The 21,607-nt window shown below is 36.7% G+C and overlaps 1 protein-coding gene across 1 annotated transcript in view; it reads right to left on the reverse strand.

The window, feature by feature from the left end:
- LOC138696326 (fibronectin type III domain-containing protein 5) overlaps positions 1 to 21,607 on the reverse strand; it is a 1,093,145-nt gene that overhangs the window by 689,778 nt on the left and 381,760 nt on the right. The window contains exon 3 of the mRNA XM_069821140.1: positions 17,885 to 17,967. The gene's annotated coding sequence lies outside the window, so the exon portion shown is untranslated. The remainder of the gene's footprint in view (positions 1 to 17,884; positions 17,968 to 21,607) is intronic.

Consider the following 21,607-nt stretch of genomic DNA (forward strand, 5'->3'; position numbering starts at 1 on the left):
GACATTGATGAGTAAAGTTTTATGAGGGTAGGTGATTTACCGGACTTGCCCAACTCAAATACAGCGGCAAGACTGAGAAATATCGTCTGTTCAGATATTCTGTTACTGACACAGCCAAGCCAAATATCCGCAATTTTCAAACTGCGTGGAGACCTTGGCCGAGAATTCGATCCCCACCTACGCAAATTTTCTTTTTCAATGTTATCTTAGATGTAGGACATATGTCATGTTGACTGGTGTACAAGAGGGTTTAATCAAGTATCTCTCTGTCAGGTCCAGATGTATGTCAAGATACTGTTTGAATGTTATGGATTGCAGGTAAGGTTCAAGAAATTCGAGACCAACTCAGAACACATATCGTGGGCTTACTTTTAAAACCTTGTAACTGCATTTGAGGAAATCATACAAGTGAGCAAAATAACTTCTTATTCTTTTTACATTTCAGCCAACAACAGTTATGCATTTGCAGGGCCGGGTGTTTATGGAGATCGCGAAAATCACGACGTAATAGATATACAATAGGTTTTTACTAATCATTACGAAGTAAGTGATTCTGATTAATAATATGCGGATAAAACAATCGCGAAATACAGTTCTAATAGCGAAATATGAACACATTCGAGAATTAGTACTACTGCGTCGTTTTATAGCGAATTTCATATTTTTAGTTTTTTTCGGATATTTTTTTTTCACTTGAATTTGTTATATATCCAAGTAGGCTACATTACATGGTATTCCAGGTGTTCTGATTACATTAGTGAACTCAAGACATGGAGAATTCAACATTTCACTAATAATTTTAAAATATTAATTTGAGGGTGCAAGTTTTTTTTCGTTTTTAATGAATATTTGTTAAATACAGTCTCAATCCAAAAAATATATAGATATTTTCTATTGGCCATATCGCACCTTTAACAGAATCCAACGAATCTTTAATGTTAATTATTTGGAAAGTAATATTCATACTGAGTTAATAGTCCAATTTCAAAATAAGTGTATTTTCCAAAATTTCCATTAGGCCTAATCTCCGCCAAAATTACAAATCAATCTTCAACAATCTCCGCCGACACCAATATTAAAACAAATGATAAAATTGATCTCCATACATACCTGACCCTGTGCATTTATTTGTAAAATATAGAACCTTTACGCACACATGAGGTATTATCAGCAGACGCATTTTGAAAATACAGACCTACTCAGATTTCGACATTCGCTATAAATTGTACCTACGAGATTTTAGAAGCCGAAGATATACTGGTCTGCTGTACTACAGTAAATTCCAGCGGGGTAGTAGTATCGGCTCCTGTGGCTACACTTCATGGTCGTATTGGCTCCCTTGTCTGAAACGTTATTCTTCCTTGAACAGTCGTATCGGCTCCCGGGTGTGGAGCGGTGTTCTTCCCTGAACGGCTCTTGCGTTGTGTGTTGTGAATCTGTCTTCTCTCCTGAAATGTGGGCTAATTTTGGTAATATAAGAAACCAGACTAGAAACTGCTGCGAATCGTTCCATGCGAAATTCAACCAGGAATTTAATGCTGCCCATGCTAATATAGGGTAAAGGTTGGTAATATTGTGATACTAACAATATTATGATAGTATATTTTGAGAATTTTTTACAATTTTATTCAGCGAGAGAAGAACCGGTTTTGCGCAGAAACTTGTCCACGAATATTTCCTTAACACGTTGACGCAAAAACCCGATCTTCCTCTCGCTCAGTAAAATTGTAAAAAATTCTCAAAAAGAACTACCATAATATTATTAATATCACAATATTACAAACCTTTCAGACAGATACGAGTACAGTACATAAAGCTTCGAAGCAATAAGGACAGAAGAAAATCAAAGAAACGGAACACAGTAGATACAATTATTGAGGCCGTCGTAAATGACTTTCAACACGGGAAGAACACTAGACTGCAGTAAATGAAAAAAAGTGAGCCACAAACTTTTAAGTCAATGTTTATAACATAGACGAAACGTACTTTATGTTAACATTATTTTTATAACTTAGACGAAACGTTCTTACGTTAACAAAATTTTTAATCATGCCAATATTTCAGTCCTAGGCCTGTTAATTGCGAAGCAGGAACCGATACGACCAGTCTTCAGTGTTGAAGCGGGAGCCGATGTTACTTTTGTTTATTTTAGTAGGTTATTTTACAACGCTTTATCAACATCTTAGGTTCTTTAGCGTCTGAATTAGATGAATGTGATAATGCCGGTGAAATGAGTCCGGGGTCCAACACCGAAATTTGCTCATATTGGGTTGAGGGAAAACCCCGGAAAATAACCTCAACCAGGTAACTTTCCCCGACCGGGAATCGAACCCGGGCCACCTGGTCTCGTGGCCAGATGCACTAACCGTTACTCCGTTGCTGTCGTGACCTTCATAGTATCCGAGAGTTCTGATTGGCTGGTTGGCATAGAAAACTTTGTCCGCGTAAGCTCACCCGTACACTTTTGCTTTGTGTTTATGGACGCAAGTCATGCTGAAGTTTTACATCGCATTTATAGTGCTCGTGATGGCGATACACAGCGGTAATGCGGCAGACGCAACATTTTTATATTTGACATTAACATGTAGTCCTAATAACATGAACGACATCTCTTGGAGATGACTTCCTCTCTTCTGTTTGGGCGTCCTCTAAGCACATCTGGAATATTTAGATCTACAGTGAGAGATAAAAGGCCGGTTAATTTCACGCAGAGCCCTCTAATTCATTAATAAGATTATTTAATGTACTGTACATAAAATTTACGATACTTGTTTTCCAGTTTTCTTTCCGTCCGAAGAAACCCAGATATAGGGTTTTATTTATAATCCCATTTACAAAATAATGATTAATAAATGCTAAAAATAATTTTTTTACTATTTAATATATGAAGAATCCAAATTGAAAAAATAGCTACTATAGTGTCATTTAAAAAAGACAGACTGTTTAACACATCCTTTATAAATGAAAAATATAGTTTTTGAAATTAGGATATATTCAAAATTTCACTTTTTCATCTCCTACAAGTTCTCTATATAGTGTTCTTTCATTAAATTAAATAGGAAAGCTACAAGTAGTGTCGCATACTTTTTTATCCAACCTGTATTTCTTGTTAAAGTTTGATACATCCAAAAAAAAAAAGGTTTACTAGGCCTATATGACCAGAAATGCAACAAGCATGTTTGTAATTTGTTAACCAAAGCGTAAATTTATCTTAAAGAACTCGAGTTTGTGATACTGCATTTAAAACGACTGAAGTCTGTTGACAATAATAATAATAATAATAATAATAATAATAATAATAATAATAATAACAATAGTAATAATATAATATTAACGGTATTTCTGAGCCATAAACAAGGCTTGACCTCTTTACTTATGCTTCATGAATATAATACATCGTCTGTTATTTGTAAATATAACTAATATTTTACGATCCAAGCACAGTTGATAAGTTTTGTTTTCTAATAAGGAATTAAAAGTAGATATTCATAATAGATTATTATAATCACCACATTTATAATTAAAATAAAATTTTCGCTGCTCAACGAACAATACTATCAATAGGAATCAAGGAAATAGTGAGCAGATTTCTGAATCACCCTACACATCTTATTGTGCAAAAGAAATGGCCATTCTAGTTCTTAACAACAGAGAGGACACATGCTAAGTACAGAGCATTAAGTTGGATGGAAAGTCTTTTTCCACACAACTGACTACATAGGAATATGTACAATTCTAGTCAGCTGAAATGATGTGTGATTAATGTGGAAGAAGGGGTGAAAATTGTTAGGAGAGCGGTTTGAATAATGTCTTCCATGTCCTATATTTCAAAACATTAATTTTAACTAATGTACTATGCTTCGCAAAATGCATTAGCCAACTCTTGTGTAATCAAGTATTTGTACTCTGTCTTATTCTACGCATTGTAAACCTGAGCACAATACACCATTTATCATGTTACAAGAAACAAATATAAAAATGCGTTTTGGTTATACTATAGCCTATACAATGAACATGTAAGATTTATTCTATAACAAAAAATATCACTAAGTTTTATTAAAGTCTAAAAGTGTTACATATAGGTTTCACAATCAGAAATACAAACAAACTTACAGTTCTTGCCACTTTTCTCAGCAACTCTACGGCTATCAAAGCCAGGACGTTTGCTATTCTGCCTCGTATCAATTGTCTAGTTTGCGGCACAGGCGACACATACGCTTTTGCATTTTACAAAGCCCCACATGTAGAAGTCCAGTGACATTAGATCTGGAGATCTGGGTGGCCGTGTAATGTGTGTACCGCGTCCAATCCTTTCTTGTGCTAACGTTTCAACCAGAAAATTCATGATGCACCTGTGATAGTAGGATACAACTCCGCTTTGCTGGAGAATATCATTGTCGGGATCTAGCTGGGAATAAGAAAGAAAATTCGTCAATATATCGAAATAGACAGCGCTAGTGGCAGAAATTTCTACAAAGAAATGTGTTCCATAAAGCAGTGTTTGACTAACAGCATAAACACGCTGCACTTTAGACTGTCTTGTTAACGTTCGGTAATATAATCTTATGTGGGTTTCGAGAATCAAATGCCTTAAGTTATGGCAACAAACTTGAAACGTGAAATGTACCTTCGTCGCTAAACACAACTTTATGCAAAAGGAAATTACCCTCCTAACGTTAGTTTCACTAATCAACAAAAGAAAAGTTAAGCCTCAAATGATTATTTATCGCGGGGCTGCAACTTACTGTATGTAGGTAACAGCTGAAAATTGTACCCGTCGTAGCGACAATCTCTTGCGTAACATCCTTGACACTGTGGAATGGAAAACATCACCCAGTACTCCACTCGTTCGATTTGTTGATTTCTGTCGTCTATTTTGGAATACTTCTCGAACGAAAGCCACACTTTCAAGGTTATGTCTTCTTCCTGTGTGTTCACTGTTCACATAAATAACCAGTTTCAGCGAAATATTTGTCCTAGTTGTGAATTGATTTCCTTGTTGGCGCCGCATTATCGTGAGTAAAACGGAACCATCTCTGAATATATCGTTGCAGTCTGAGTTTAATGATAAAATTATTAAAGTCGCAGCCTGCTTCCTGTGGACCAATGATATTTACAATTATTTTCCTTGACACTGTACCAGCGCCACGGCAGCTGTCAGTACTAGAGAAAGAAATACCATGTGTTACTAACTGTTCTAAAACAAACCTCATTCTTGTATATTCCATTTAGTTTTGTCAAAATAAATATTTCAACATGTTTATTCTAACATGATAAACGGTGTTTATGAAATGAAATAAGTTTCATACACAGACATGAAATGAAATGTCCTTGACCACAACAAGCTATACAAACCGGTATGAGTTAATACTTTCACTATATATTCAATGTGGTGCAAGAATTTTGGATTTTATTAGTCTGTTCCAGAAAGAAATTCAAAACACGTTCCTAACTAATGCCGAACTTCTTTCGACGCATTTCTTGAACTCTTCTTTCACGGCCTTCGGAGTCTTTTCTCATATTAAAATTATGCCTATATTCATCTTCCGAACTTAATTCATCGTAAAACTATATCGCTATCACCTTCCAAATCACTCATGATGGACTATTTTTTTTTTTTATTTTAACCTGTCTAGACTCGAAGCATTTTAACCTTAATTTCAGATTAAACCATCTGCGCATGCGTCAGCAGTTCAGAATTCCCAGTTCCTGTTCTTAATCGAGAACCAATTTCACACGTTCCGAACGAGTACTAAAGCACGTTGGAACAGAATCGATTCTGAACCGTGCTGGAACATCTATTACGTGTCAATGTACAAACATTAAAGGATTTCGAGTTACGTATAGATTCCATCATCAGGAAGGTCAGTGAAGAGTAATATAGGCTATATATTGGATTCGTTACTGAACTCTACTTTCTAGAGATGAATAAAACTAACTGCCGCTCTCGTTCGCTATGTTCGCTGCATTTGTCTTTCGAGTCTCGGCTCGTCATTCTCGAAATAGCATTTGGTCGGAGTGGAAAGATTTCGTAACATTGAATAACACACATCATTGAAATAAATAATATTAATGTTTAAATGAGACAAAAAGACAAAACAGAACAGTATCTTAGTTATCAAAATGTTCTGGTTCTATTATATGTTATTACCTGTGGTTATATAAATAAAAAAAAAATTATCAAATAAATTTGCATTTCTAAGAAACATAAAACATGACATTAATATCTTTTTACTTGAGATTGCACACTTGATCTCAAACATATGAAAAGAAAATTCCTAGCCTTTCAATAAGGGCCTAGTAATTAAATAAAGTCTGGGGAACGGATTATTATACACTGAAAGGTAGAGATGTTTCAAACAGGCTACTTGATTGTTTATACATATACAGAGTGTTTCCGGGCTAGTGTTACATACTTTCAGGGATGATAGGGAAGGGCACATTTATCAATTTGAGATAAGGAACCCTGGTCCGGAAATGACTGAGTCGAAACTTACAAGCAATAATAGTTTTGTGGAAATGAAATAATTTTATTCCTCTGTACACCTTATTTATATGTAGGCCTATTTATCTGTACATCTTACACATACTGTATTCATCTGACGTTGTTTACGTTGTCTACCTACAGTATTCCATTCAGTGCGCTTTCTGAGGAATGGGGACAGGAAACTACACTAAAGCAATGCAGATAGCGTAATGTGTAACGGACATGGTCGGTCCTGGTATGCACGTCTGTAGACAGCAGTGTATGTGTACAAATTGCAGTGTCCAGTCGATCAGTCCTAGTGAAATGGAGGAGTACACAGGTCGGATTTTCGAATACGGATGAGCCAATGGGAACAGTAGACAAGCTCACAGAGTGTATCGCACCAAGTACCCACGCAAGAGACATCCGGCCACAACCATCTTTCCACGACTGTTCCAAAGGTTAAGGGAAGGAGGGCACGTGGTGCCAAATTACAATTCCATTTCCACACAACTATTTTTGCTTATAATTTTGGACTCAATCATTCCCGGACCAGGGTTCCTTATCTCAAATTGATACATGTGCCCTTCCCCATCATCCCTGAAAGTTTGTAACACCAGCCAGGAAACATTCTGTATAACAGTTGCAAAGTAGATAAAAGTTCAGTCAGGTATAAACAACTGTTGACTTCGGGACTTCAGGACTTGATCACAATATCGAGTCTCGGAAGACTCACAACCAGTCTTTACGTCAAGGACGCGACATAATGCAACACTGTCGTGCGGTTTTTCGATTTTGCGGGCGCTGTTAGTGCCGTTTTCTTTATCGTTGTTCATCTCTACTACTATCACATCAATCCTGGAGAATCTGTCCTATATATTGAATTCGTCACCAAAAAACAATTTTAAAACACTCCTAGAGAATCCATACTATCTATTGGATTCCAAACAAAAGACTATTGTCACTACAGTCCTAGAGAATCTACCCAAAGCCACTTTCACACCATTCCTGGAGAATCTGCCATATCTGTTGGATTCTTTATAAAGACTATTTTCCCGACAATCCTAGAGAATCTGGCCTACATTCTGGATTCCTTACTCAATGCCACTTTTACACCAGTCCTAAAGAATAGCGCCGTGCATTATAGGCGCTATATTCGCATTAAGTTTCTCGAGTATGGCGAAGTTCGATATTCGCTGATGTTCGCTCTTCAGAACGAGGCCGTCGTGTTTGTTCCAGCTCCCTATACAAACATTTGCTATCCTTCACTCTCAACCCTTCATGTTTTAACCGCTTAAGGATCGTAGCACAGAATTTTCGATTAGTTTTTCATGTGAAATAAGACGAAGTCTGTAATGTCTTGGTTCCCTCTCTCACGTTCGAACATTGCAAGACACTACTGGAAAATCTGCCCTATCTGTTGGATTCTTTGTCAAAAAATGTTTATGACAGTCTTGGAGAGTCTGTTATATTTTATCGGTTTCGCTATGAAATATGTTTTCTCATAGGTCTTGGATAATTTGGCCTATATGTTAGATTCTTTACCAAAAGCTGTTTTACGTCAGTTACAAAGAGTCTTTTGTGGCTGTTGGTTTCATTATTTGTTATTTTCATGACACTTCTGGAGATGTCAGAGGTGAGCTTATTAGATTTGTTTCTTTTACTAGGTTATTTTACAACGCTTTATCAACATCCTAGATTATTTAGTGTCTGAATGAGATGAAGGTGATAATGCCGGTGAAATGAGTCCGAGGTCCAACACCGAAAGTTACTCAGTATTTGTTCATATTGGGTTGAGGGAAAACCCCGGAAAAACCTGAACCAGGTAACTTGCCTCGACCGGGAATCAAACCCTGGTCACCTGGTTTCGCGGTCAGACGCGTTAACTGTTACTCCACAGGTGTGAACACCAGATTTGTTAACGGAAGAAGGAAAAAGGGAAAAGAAATCGCTCAGATAAGATGTTGTAATTGATTAAAGTAGTCATTAGACTCTAGATAAATAATACACAAAAATTGAAGATATGAAAGGAACGAAGTTAGGACAAAGGAAGCCGACGAACACTGTTATATATGTAGAAATAAATCTGGCTATATTCAAGACGTAGCTTGGAATAAAATTAATGCATGACTCAGGACCAATATTAAAATCAACAAAAACAATCTTAGATTATGTGATATGGAGTTGAATACTGATCGGAAAACTCAAAAGAAAACCAATTCCACCATTAGTAGAAATGGAAATACTAAAACAGAATTCAATGAGGAGTCATTCCGGATACTGAAATGAATATTTACGAAATATCTACTTACAAATATATATATATATATATATATATATATATATATATATATATATATATATATATATTCAAACAAAAGCGAGGCATTAAGACTGCCACGTCGCAAGGCAATCCGTACTGAATATCAGCAAAAAGCCAATTACACGTACTTGCAGCATTTATCCAGAAGGAAAACACCCAGGTGCACATTTTCGTTAGAAGGTCAAAGACCCACAGGATCATGGTGCTAGTGGAGGAATTAGATCAACTGGAAAACTCCATCGGGAATTACAGCGAGCTTAGGACAAACATAGATTGAAATAAAATGAAAATGAACATATAACGGGTAAGGTGGTAGGTCTATAACGCCAATCGATATAATAACTCATTCCTTAATTTCGTTCGTCCTTAAATTTCTGACAAATCAGCATTTTTGTACGTTTGATAGTTATCTTTGACTTTAGAATTGTGAGATTATATCTGAACTAGAGATGAACAACGATCGAGAAAGCAAGAGTAACAGCGTCCGCAAAGCCAAAAACCCGCACGACAATATTATATATGTCGCGTCGTTGACGTAAAGGTTGCTCCTGAGTGTTTCGAGACGTCCAGATTGATTACTCCCGAAGTCCCGAACGTCACGCAGCCTTGAATCGCCACAGTTATTTATACCTGACTGAACTTTTATCTACTTTGGCAACTGTTATATATGTATAAACAATCAAGTGGCCTATTTGAAACATCATCTCTACCTTTTCAGTGTATAATAATCCGTTACCCAATCTTTATTTAATTACTAGGCCCTTATTAAAAGGCTAGGAATTTTCTTTTCATATGTTTGAGATCAAGCGTGCAATCTCAAGTAAAAGATATTAACGTTATGTTTTATGTTTCTTAGAAATGCAAATTGATTTGAAATTTTTTTTTATTTATACAGAGTGTTTAAAAAGTATACAATATTTTAGGTGATAGTATGCATTAAAAGAAGGAAATGATGTCTAATAAACATGTGTCCTATAACACATACTTTCTGAGATCTCAACACTTGTACACTTAGCGGCAAAAAGAATGGGCCGGCCGACAATTTCTAAGTTACAGAGACATAACATTGCGCATGCTCGTCTCGTCCTAGCCGTAGTTCACTAGGTAACACATAATTAAACCATTTAAATTTGCTGTATTTTGTTTAAGAGTTTAAAATATGTAATAAAATCGAATGGCGTGTTGATTCTAGATTCATCAGGGCCCTTGAAAAGTGAAATAATTATAAAATTGATAAATACAAAACCAACCGGAGCGAATATGAATAGGAAAACCACGTATAATACCAAACTGGTATTAACGGTCACAGTAGCGTAAGTCGTTGCGGCATTGGTCTATTGAACACGTTGATAATAGTAGCTCAAGGTTCGAATCTCCCCCAAATCTTTTTTTTTAATTACAAATTTGCCACCATATGTGTCTCGCCAAGCTATAATTATGTGGCGATATCTCTTAGAATATGCCCAAATTCAAATAATAAACCCCCCTCTCTCTTTCAAGCAATACGGCTCTCTGTTAATACAACGTTCAGTCTCGTCATTACGCTTGAAGATGGCACAGAAACAATAACTCATTGCTCTGGTTCGCATAGGTTATTCTGCGTATGCTGCTCTCCGACAGGACTTCGATTGGAGAAATGCCATTTTCTCCGACGAGGTAATTGTCTCCAATAGCAACGATAGTACTGCACTAGTTTATTGTATGAATGGCCACCGATACGATGAACGCTTCGTGAGACGAATTATTAACAAGTCGGGTTGCGTGAGGGTCGAGTGTTGGGGGTGGATGTCATACGATGGGACAGGACTGCTGGAACGCATCCACGGGCGGCTTACGGCAGAAGTCTACGAACACATTTTGGCAAATGTAATGATCCCTTCCGCCCGAAAATGATATCCAGAAGGAACACTTTTCTTCCAGCAGGATAATCATCCGATACACACCGCCAGTCAGATTCAAAGATGGTTTACGAGGAGGCGTGATGTCGACCCAGTCGACTGACCTCCAAATTCACCAGATATGAATCCGATTCAAAATTTGTGGGCTGCAGTCAAAAAGATCCTACGCTCTAATTGGGCAGAACAACCACCCGTTCGGACACCTGAGGAATTGTGGCACAGAGTTCTAGATGCGTGGGAGGAGATGGCCAAGAATTTAGACCTGTTCCATAATCTCGTGGACTCCATGCCGCGCAGAATGAGGGCAGTTGTTGACGCAGGTGGTTTGTGGACGAGATACTAGTCCCCACCATAGGCCTTGTTTTGTTAATATATTAATAATTGTTTGTTTTTGTTAATTTAATTATTTATTTGTGTTTGATATGCGTCCGGTTTTTTAGGATGTGAAACAAGTATTTTTGTTTATACAGGCCAACGAAGTTTGTTAAAAAATGCCATTTCACATTTAAACTAATAAATTAAGTAAAAGTTAAAGGCGAACTCACAACCTCTGATACGCGATACGGATGTCAGACTTCTTACCACTGGGCCCCACACTACTCGTAATGTTTACTGCATTATAGACGGACGACTTTCAATGAAGAGACACCACAGCAATGCCTTGCAGTGGGTTACGTTTACACGAGTGAACCGCGCGATAGAACTTAGCATTTCTATCGACCAAGAGTCGGCCCATTCTTTTTGCCGCTAAGTGTACATAGAAGGTGCTCAATGTGACGTCCATTCATAGCAATGCATATTTCTCTGCCCTACAATACAGCAGACTCTAGATAATCATACCGTAGTTGACACCCCTGGCATTGAATGACGATACGTCGCAAGGAATACTGAAAACAAAAGTTTGCGGAATGAGCGGAGTTCAGCAGAGATGGTGTTGTGAATTTTCGTAATCAGCATGTGTAGGCTGATAAAAATTGCCATTCAGTTGAAGAAACAAGGCATCAGCACCGATTCTCAATCAACGTATGGGCAGGCGTTTTTGGTGATAGATTAATAGGGCCATACGTGCTACACAGAAATTAACTGGTGATCGTTATCAGGACTTTCTTATTAATGTATTAACAACAAATTTGAAAGAGTACGAAATTCCTTACGCTAAAGAGCAGAGGAATGCATTACCATGAATGGACGACACATTGAGGATCTCTTATGAACAAGTGTACAGATCTCAGAAAGTATGTGTTGTAGGACCCATGCTTATAGACATTATTGGATACTTTTTTCTTAACACCCTGTATAATTATAGGTAACATATAATAGAACCAGAACATTTTGATAACTAAGATACTGTTCTGTTTTGTTTTTTTGTCTCATTTAAACATTTATAATGTTATTTATTTCAATGATGTATGAGCAGACGAGAGCGGCAGTTAGTTTTGTGAACAAAACAGCATGTCCTCACCTTGAAAAATGCCCAGACACTAACATGGTGTTATTCCCCCAAGGCAACTTACATAAAAATAATAACTGTAATTGAAAATACAGATGTTATATTCATTGTTATCGCGTAACAAAAAACATAAAATTGTAATGAAATTTACTCTTAAATTTCTATCGTCTCCACATTGAAGACTTTTATGTAAGAAACAAGTTGGTGAAGTGAGTGAAATTTGTTTACTTTACAGTACGAGACGTTAAAATGAGGTTGGTGGCGACGTCCCCATCAGTGAGGCAGGAAATCAGTTTGTGACGGAAGGAGTCTTCCAGGCTCGCGGCCCGTCGGAAGAGACAGAGATCGAGGGGGCGAGAATATCGATTGCATATGAAACTCCTAAGGAACAGATACAACTACCGACAATAAATAACGGAAGGCGTATGAGAGGATACGAAATGGAGAACACAGACGTCTCTGTAACGGTACTTCGCCTGTAATCTAACGAAGCAAATGCTTATTGTTATCTTTTGCATAAAAATTAATTACAAACATTTAATTGGATAGGTTGTTGATAATAACAAATTTCGAATCAAGTGATGTGGAGAGGCATGCGTAACTTCAAAGTTGGGTCAAAGCAAAGGTCGTTGGTTAGAGTTCCCGTTAGAGCATACAAGTTCGTTCATGATGAGCGAGATATCCTGTGCTGTCTTGAATGATATCACGAGGACTGGACCCGGGATATTTTCACTTAGACTGCTTAGGACCTTGCATATCCTACATCCGATAATCGTTAAGTCAGACGGATGGTCCGGTGACATTTATGAACCTGATGCTGACAGGCGGACCATTCTTTCTGGGCCCTGCAGGTAAGGTACTATCATCTGCTGACGAGCCTGAACCCAGAACCCGGAGCCCCAAGTCCTTAGACCCCAGATCAACACCGGAAACCAGTGCTGCCCCAAGACATCACCCCTGTTTTTTACTATTGCAAATAATGGATGGAATCAGAGGGAATTGAAGTGTGTTAGTGGAATGATAAAGGGAAACAGGAGTACCAAGAGGAAAACCTTCTGCAACATCTGCTTTGTGCATCAGGAATTTCACACAGACCCTACAGGATTCGAACCCGGCCACTTGGATGGTAGGCCAGCACGCTAGCACTGAAGCCACAGACGAAGTCCTGTGTCGTGCTAACAAGCAAACATTCTGATTGGGGCAGATAAAAAAGTTAATTGTTTTTCCTTCCACCATGTTAATAATGTCAAAAGAAGTGTTTCTACAAATTTTGGCCACTCGACCGCTAATACAAGGCTGTCCAGAAAGTGATTTTTCCTGGGACAGTTTACAGAAAAAAGGACAATTGCATGAAAAGATTTATTGAAACAGATATAGCAATTGTTGCGCTATTTGTCAACATATCCCCACTGAAATTGAGACATTTGTCACATCGTGAGATCAATTTTTATATCCTTGTGTCATAGAAGTCAGCCGCCTAGGATTGGACAGCCGTCTGTACTTCTCTGTCGATCCCATGAGATGACAAATGTCTCAATTCCGGTGGGGAATATGTTTAAAAATAGCTTAACAATTGTTGTGTATGTTGCAATAAATTTTTCCAATGAAACTGTGTTTTCTTTCTGTTAATTGTCATGGTAATTAAGGTCGAGTGGCCAAAATTTGTATAAGCACTTCTTTTGACATTATTAGTATAGTGAAAGAAAAAAAATAACTTTTTTATCTGCTCCCAACAGAATGTTTGCTTGTGAGTCATAATGACTCCCGCAACTTCAGTTGAAATATGTACGAAGTCCCAGAAAACAAAAACAAAACAAATTTACACTCCGGCTTAAGTTCCTAAAGACTTTAAGAGCTAAGAAAGAAAAGGAGAGAGTGAGAAAGAATTACAGAAAAGAAAGTAATTAGTATAGAAAGAAAGGACTAACAACAGAAGTCTAAGTCAAAATCATTGTTTGTAAAGGATTCACGATAAATTGATTGCAGTTTCATTCATGGAAGAAACGACTGTTTCGTGTCGTTCTAAATTCCGAGCACCATAACCTGCAGGTAAGCCATGGAATGGGCTATTCTTGAATTATGAATTATGTTTATTTTTATAATCACAAACTATTATATTACTACGGACACACGATGCGGTACATGCAGCTATATTGAGCGTTTTACAAAACGCTATGTAGCAATTACTGCAGATATATGCCACACGGACACACCGTAATGCAATTTCCGTTTACTCGAATACTGCGTTGCATGTCAGGCAACATATATCTATACTTCGTTCCATAATGCCAGACAGGCGATGTAAATATTGCCGACAGAGAAGGAGAGAAGTATAATCGCTATTTAATCAATGGCAGAGGTCTCATTTCCACGCTTGTCATGAAGTTGGGCGAAGGTACAACGCTTCAGACCGCCCAACTTTAAGATAGGTTTCGCAAGTACGGATTACCGACGGAAGGAATGCGAATCAAACACTGCGATAAGGAAGAGCGGGCGAGAGGAAAGGTCACGAGATAACTTGAATGATATTCAAGATTACAGTCGGAAGAGAAATGACATCGATAGTATCAGTCTTGCGTTGTGATACATTACGACTTTAGTTTGTTCCATTGCATGTGAATGTATGTTTTGTATCGAACGGTATTATTATTTAATTCGTAAACATATGTTGCGCGTTTAATTAGCTTCGAATTTTTCTCTTCCTACGTTCTTTATTTTCACAGCGATGTCCTCATTTGTTCATCTTCTTGGAAGAGACAGTACTTCCATCGGCTCGTACCTCTTCCCCCTCAGTGTGCCTACATACACACGTCAAAACAGACAGCAACGCCACCATTGGTTTTCGGTAATCGTTTCTTGCGCGAGCTATAAGAATGGAATAAGACTTCTGTCATTGGTTCAATAGCAATTACCCTTCTCTCTCTTTCTACCGACAATATATACAAGGCCTGTCAGACATTATCGAACGAAGTATAGAGCTATATTAGAGGATTAACTTAGCTGGGTTTTACAGTAAATACTACTTCCTCCTATCTAGTTGTGTCACGGTTGTGGTGAAAAAGGCAAAGAGAGTTGTGGATCATTCATATGATTCAAATATAGTCTATTAAGGAAAAAATTCCACTAGCTCATCGACAAAAGAAACTTTACTTTTGAAAGTTATATGTACAAACAAGAAAATTTCTGCAGATCCATATTGCTGGATATAGGCCTACCAACGAATAGAAATTATAAAGAATGGACACTGAGCGAATTTTCCTGTTCTGTTTTTCTGTGCGCATGCACTCCGTTAGCGTGTAATTACACTTTCAAACGCTACAAGTCAGTGTAATCGAGCACCCTCGAACGGTGGAACAGACCACATGCCGTTTTAGGGGCAAAGTACGTGTTTGCAGTTACTGAACGACCGTCATTGGCAAGGTTGACTGCAGATTTATCTGACGTGGTCAAAGGGCATAGTACGACACTTCGATGAGTTAACTTCTGAAACAACGATGCTTTCACCACTTGGACCGGCCGGCCCAAGAACTTCCCAGATCTCAATCCTATTAAGCAACTATGGAAATTTTACAAAATCAGGTTCGACAGCTGGCTATACCATAATTCTCCATGCTTACATTATGGGTCGCCATACAAATACAAACCTCTATGGTTAAACACCCATTCAGAGGTCTACAGATAACTTATACGATGTACAGTAATTCGCGACAGATATCTTTTCAAGGGATACTGGAACGGAGTTTTGAAACTTTTAAAGTTTTTGATTAATTTCTTTGAAATTCGGCGGGTTCGTTGTGTCTGTACGTTCAATAACAGTACCAAATTTCATCAAGTTTCATTCATTAGTTCCTTAGATATTAATTTTCACGTATTTTAATGATATTAAATTATTCGTAAATTCAAAACATCTCTGACGGCTTCAGAAATGTTTTTGCTTTTAAAAATCTTCTGTGAAGGACTTATATTTCATGACAAAGAAAAGAGAGCATGGAATTTTAAATTTGAGAACTAGTTCATAAGATAACAATTTTCTTACAAATCACAATTTTTGCTTGACTATCACACTTTTACTACGTCATACTACTTTTGACCAATAAAACGTGTTTCAACCAATCATGGCTGTTTATCCATAGCTACAATTTCATCACTTCCCTAGCATTTGTTTATTGTTATCACTTCCTTAGCATCTGTTTGTTTTTATCATTCCCTACCATTTGTTTCGTTTGCCAACATTTCAAACTGCAAATTCTTTATGGTACTATAAAACATGCTTTGCGATCGTCACTTGTTTCCAGCATAGATAGTCGACTGAAAATGGCGTCTTCGTTTAAGTGTTTTGGTAAAACTAACATTAGTAAAATAGAATTTTAATAAGTCAATGTCTATTTTATTGTATTAGAATAGTTTATTTCTTTCAATCTTTATATCTTTTCTTTTTATCACCTCTTTGCCATTTCTTTCTTTGTTTGGCAACATTTCAAACTGCAAATTCTTTACTTTACTATAAAACATGCTTTGCGATCTTCATTTTTGTTTACCGTATACATAGTAAACTGATTATGACGGTTCCGTTCAAACGTTTTGGTGAAACAACATTAGTGAAATAGAATTTTAGCAAGTCAATTAATACCTATTTTATTGTATTAGAGTACTTTATTTCCTCTAATCTTTATATACTTTCTCTAATCGTGTCATAGGCAATTAAATCCCACTCGAGTTTTGATTTTCTCTAGACAAATCAAAACCTCTAGTGGGATTACTGTTGACATTTCCATTTATATGACGAAATTCCATTTTCGACCAATGAAGTGTAATGAAATTTTGAATTGCAAGCAATCACAGTCATACATCGCGATAATTTTTGCAGCTAGATTTATCGCTATAAATTTATCGCATGTTTGTTCTTTTGTTTAGTCAGTGTCGCCAACTATTTCCCCGTAAATCGATGAGAATGAATCCATTAAGATGCATCTACACGGTTAAACTTTTTTTTCAACTTTACGTTTTCAAGCAATGAATGCAAGATTGATATTTAATATTAATTAATACATTTACACAGTGAAGACGACGTTCAAAACGGCGCAACATGTATACACAAAATCTTCATACATCTTACTTGAACGTATGTTTAAAACTTGATTCTTTCAATATTCCTCCCAGATTGTATGCATACGCGCATGGAAAATTGAACGGTGTAGATGCAACTTTAGTCTCCTTACACACTACAGCGAGAATGCGTTTGTCGAGCTATGGAAAATGCTTTCCTGTAGCACGGAGTAACGTTCGAAATAAGGCATACTTGACATTGGTCCCGCTCCCACAGGTAACCTAACCTAAATGTAGCCAATAAAATTTTTATTACTTGAAAAAGGCGTCAAATCAGATAATTTCAAAGGACCAGGCATACAAGTTACGAAAAGGAGGACATTTCTTGATTAAAAAGAAATCCACCCGGACAGGACAAAGGCTTAAAACGAGGACATGTCTGGACAAAAGAGGACGTCTCGTCACCCTAAGAATGATATACTCGTACATCAAATTTAAAAGTTACTCTAAAAAGTAGTTGTTTCGTCTTCGTTTCGTGTACTATGCCTAATAGCCTATTACGGTCTAATACCACCGTCTTAGCACATGGCCCAAAAATCTTGTTCATTTTAGAGGAATTAATTAATACAGTCATAGCAGGAAAAAGGGGTCCATCCTAAGAAGAGATGTGCCTACATTCAACAGAAAATTTTAAGACTCACCGGATTGTGAACATGTGCCTACGTACAAGACATCGTAGCTGTTAGGCGAGCCATTTCACCACGTCTTGCTTTTGTGATGGTTTCTGAAAACAAGGAATATCTACATTAGAAGACAATCGTCAACGGATACCTGTATGTCTCTGTCTGTGATCTACAAATTATTTTTCTGCGTCAAAGCGTAAAGTTGTATTTTAAGCACACATATCAGTGTATGAACTAGTGTGGAAAAGCCACTGTGAGTAAAACAATTACTTCACACATATTACTGGATAATACAATACTCAATGTACAAATTTTATTTTGCAACAAAATCTAAGTGAAACACTCTAATTGTCCGCAAAGAAGTAAATAACGTTTTACATTCAAAATTATTATTAATTTATTACAGTGACTTTGAGTCGTTTCCTATAAAGGTTACTGAACAGGTTTCATATAAAGCAGCGGTGACCAAAGAGGGTGTCGTGATTACATCGTGTAATCACATACATTCAAATGGGTATGAGGAGTTTCCTATACATTGCTGTGTTTTTCATTCACGTACTGAAACAAACTCTGTACTACAAACTCTGTCTCTACAAGCAGTAAGAGGTGGTTTCATAAAGAATGAGAAGGAGAACTTATTTGTTGTTCTGTCGGACAAAATGTAATATCTTTACTTTGCTCAACGGTTCAATTAGAAGTATTTTATAGAAACATTAATTGATACGCTGAATAATTTTTATTATTATTATTATTATTATTATTATTATTATTATTATTATTATTATTATTATTATTGACCACTAAGTAGGCCTATGTGTTCCTATAATTCTTCTGTACGTGCATGAATATTGATTTTTTAGAACTCCCTAGAAGGATAAAATTATTAGGTTTTATCTCAATTTTAATCTTCTTAATCTATCTATTTATTAGTTATTCATTTAATAATAATATTGTAGAAAAAATGATTCAATATTATGTGCCAAAAACTGTTAAACGCCAGGAATTGACATGTCTTAATTCATAGCCAGGAAGGGAAAGATGAGAGAAATAAATGTAAGGAAGTCAGCTACCTAATGGGGTTTGAAGTATCTCGTGCTTTAAAGCCTTTTAATAGAACAGAATTTTTCAACAGAGTAATGATTAAAATAGCTTAAATAACTTGTCCATAAGAAGTTTTTAATTTTGAAAAACTACGAATTTCTCGACCAAGTATCCGAGAGAAGAATTCAGAAAATTCCAGATTATATTCAAGAGGAAGGTTGCAAAAAGAAGCAAGAGAAATCGTATATTATTCACTGGCTCTTGATGACAGCAGTGACATTACTGATACAGGAAAGCTTGATATTTCTATCCGCGGGATTGATCAAGATGTTAGTAATTTTTATTAGTTTTGATTAGTGTTGGTTTTATAATAACTATCATTTTAAGTTTGTTAAAATTTTATTTTTTTTTTTTAGATTTTTATTTATTATTATATTTACAACTACTGGTTGTAGTTTTCATGCCAAGTACCTTTCCTCCGTCTCCTTACTTCATAGGCTTTTTGTCGTATTTAATTACTGCAGCTCGAGTTGTGGTCACCGCTGATATAAAGGTTACTGAACAGCCTTCTCTTTTTCCAATTCCTGCCAATTTTCTTTAGAATACCAGTCAGTTTATTCCAATCCACTCTGTCAAACGCCTTTTCTAGGTCCACAAATACTATAGACACTTCTTTACTCTTCTCTAGATATCTTTCGCCCATTGTTCGTAGCAGTCCAATTGCATCTCTCGTACCTTTTCCCTTCCTGAAGCCAAACTGCTCTTCTTCCAACTGTTCTTCCATCTTACAACATAAACATCGATTCAGTATTCGCAGAAGAATCTTCGCCGAGTGTGATATCAGGCTGATAGTCCTGAACTCATTACATTTCTTGGCATTATTTTTCTTCGGTATTATTGGAAGCAACGCTGTCTCCGTGAAATCTTCAGGCCAGTCGTCTTTCTCATATATTTCGTTGCATAATAATAGAATGTTATTATTATTATTATTATTATTATTATTATTATTATTATTATTATTATTATTATTATTATTATTAACAATGTATGGAATGTTAACTTTCAATAAAACAGAAGAGCACATAGAGAAAATTTGACCACAAAGAATATATGCCATACAACCAGTTCAGTTCTAACAATAGTAACGCATGTACAAATTTATTAAAGCTACACTGCTGTCTTGCTTTAGAAGCACCGGAGTTGAGGTACAGAAACATACAGTCATTTTAATATCTAAACGTTCCTTTCGACTGCACACTGCCACCGCAATCCTGTCAAGGTGAAAGAAAATCGATTCTCGATGGACGTATCGATTCAAAGGCTACAAACACACTACATCTGCCTTCACACACTCTCTTTATATACATTATTAAGACAGCGCGCCATAAAACTCGTGACAGAAATCGGACGAAACTGCAAGTCCAACGAGTGTTTCAACTTGGCGCTCACTTTTTAATGACTCATACTTGTGTCCCATTCACTTGCAATTATTACGATGTACGTCAATTGAACGTATAGTTTGTCAGAAACAAATATTCAAAGAGTCGTCGTCACCACCACCACCACCACCACCTCCACCACCGGTGGATAAATTTATGGTTGATAGTTTATTTAACAGTCCATCGCCTTGATTCTATAGACAGTGCACTGTACGTAGTCAGCTGAGCAGCTATGACCTTCAGAGACATACCAATCATCAATTACTATAGATAACCGGGTAATTTTACTCTCCTGCGGCTCAGCGCTGGCGCGTTGGTATTCCATTAAGAAAGCTCGTAATAGAATTTGTGGTGTGCGAAGAAGTTAGGGAGAGTTTTTCTCAGGAAACTCCCGTTTCCCTCTATCATTTCAAGAAATATTTTAACTTCCCCTTCAATTTATCTTTTATCTGCAATAGATAAAATTAGGCTTGGGTGAAATTTTGGGAATAGTACGGGTCTTCGATTCTGATATAGGCCAGACCTGAACCAAGGTGGCTCACCTGTCAGCACCAGATTCACGAATTCCACCCGGACCACCTGTCGAACTGTGGCAATCATAAATTGTGACCCGTTGCGCGAAAAGGGACCTAAAGTCGTGAATCGAAATTTTACAGGAGAACAAAATAACGAATTTGCAGTATAAAAACTGCATTTCTAGTTTTTGACATCTTGCGGTACCTGTAGGCTTTTTTGCGTACTAAACTAGGACGTAGTTCTACACAGTGGTTCTTAAACACTTAAATCTTTCTTATAGTTGCTAAGAAAACAAGTGAAAACTTTAATTTGTATTGTTCTCGAAAAGTGCATAATGTAATATCAATATTCATTAAGTAATATATTACAAACTATAGCACCTAGAATCATGATTTTTTTTAAATTCTCAGTATTTCGTCCTCTTTTTGAAACCACAAAAAAAAAAAAAATGAAAAATCCGACTTTAGCTCCCATTTCCTGCAACTAGTCATCACAAAGAGTTGTATTGGAAGGCATGAGAAACACATTGCAATAATTTCAATTCCAACAACGTAACAAAAACGATTATATGATCATAATCTACAGACTTTACACTATGTATTGACATATTGTGACGTCATTAACTTCTACCATGTGACCACAGGCAATGTCGACAACGATGGTTCGTTTTGACATCGTGTAGTCACTAAATTCCTTGTTATAGAAGAAAAATCTGCTGCTGAAATTCACCTCAGACTTTAGCATG

This window comes from Periplaneta americana, chromosome 1, assembly GCF_040183065.1.
Source record: "Periplaneta americana isolate PAMFEO1 chromosome 1, P.americana_PAMFEO1_priV1, whole genome shotgun sequence".
NCBI lineage: Eukaryota > Metazoa > Arthropoda > Insecta > Blattodea > Blattidae > Periplaneta > Periplaneta americana.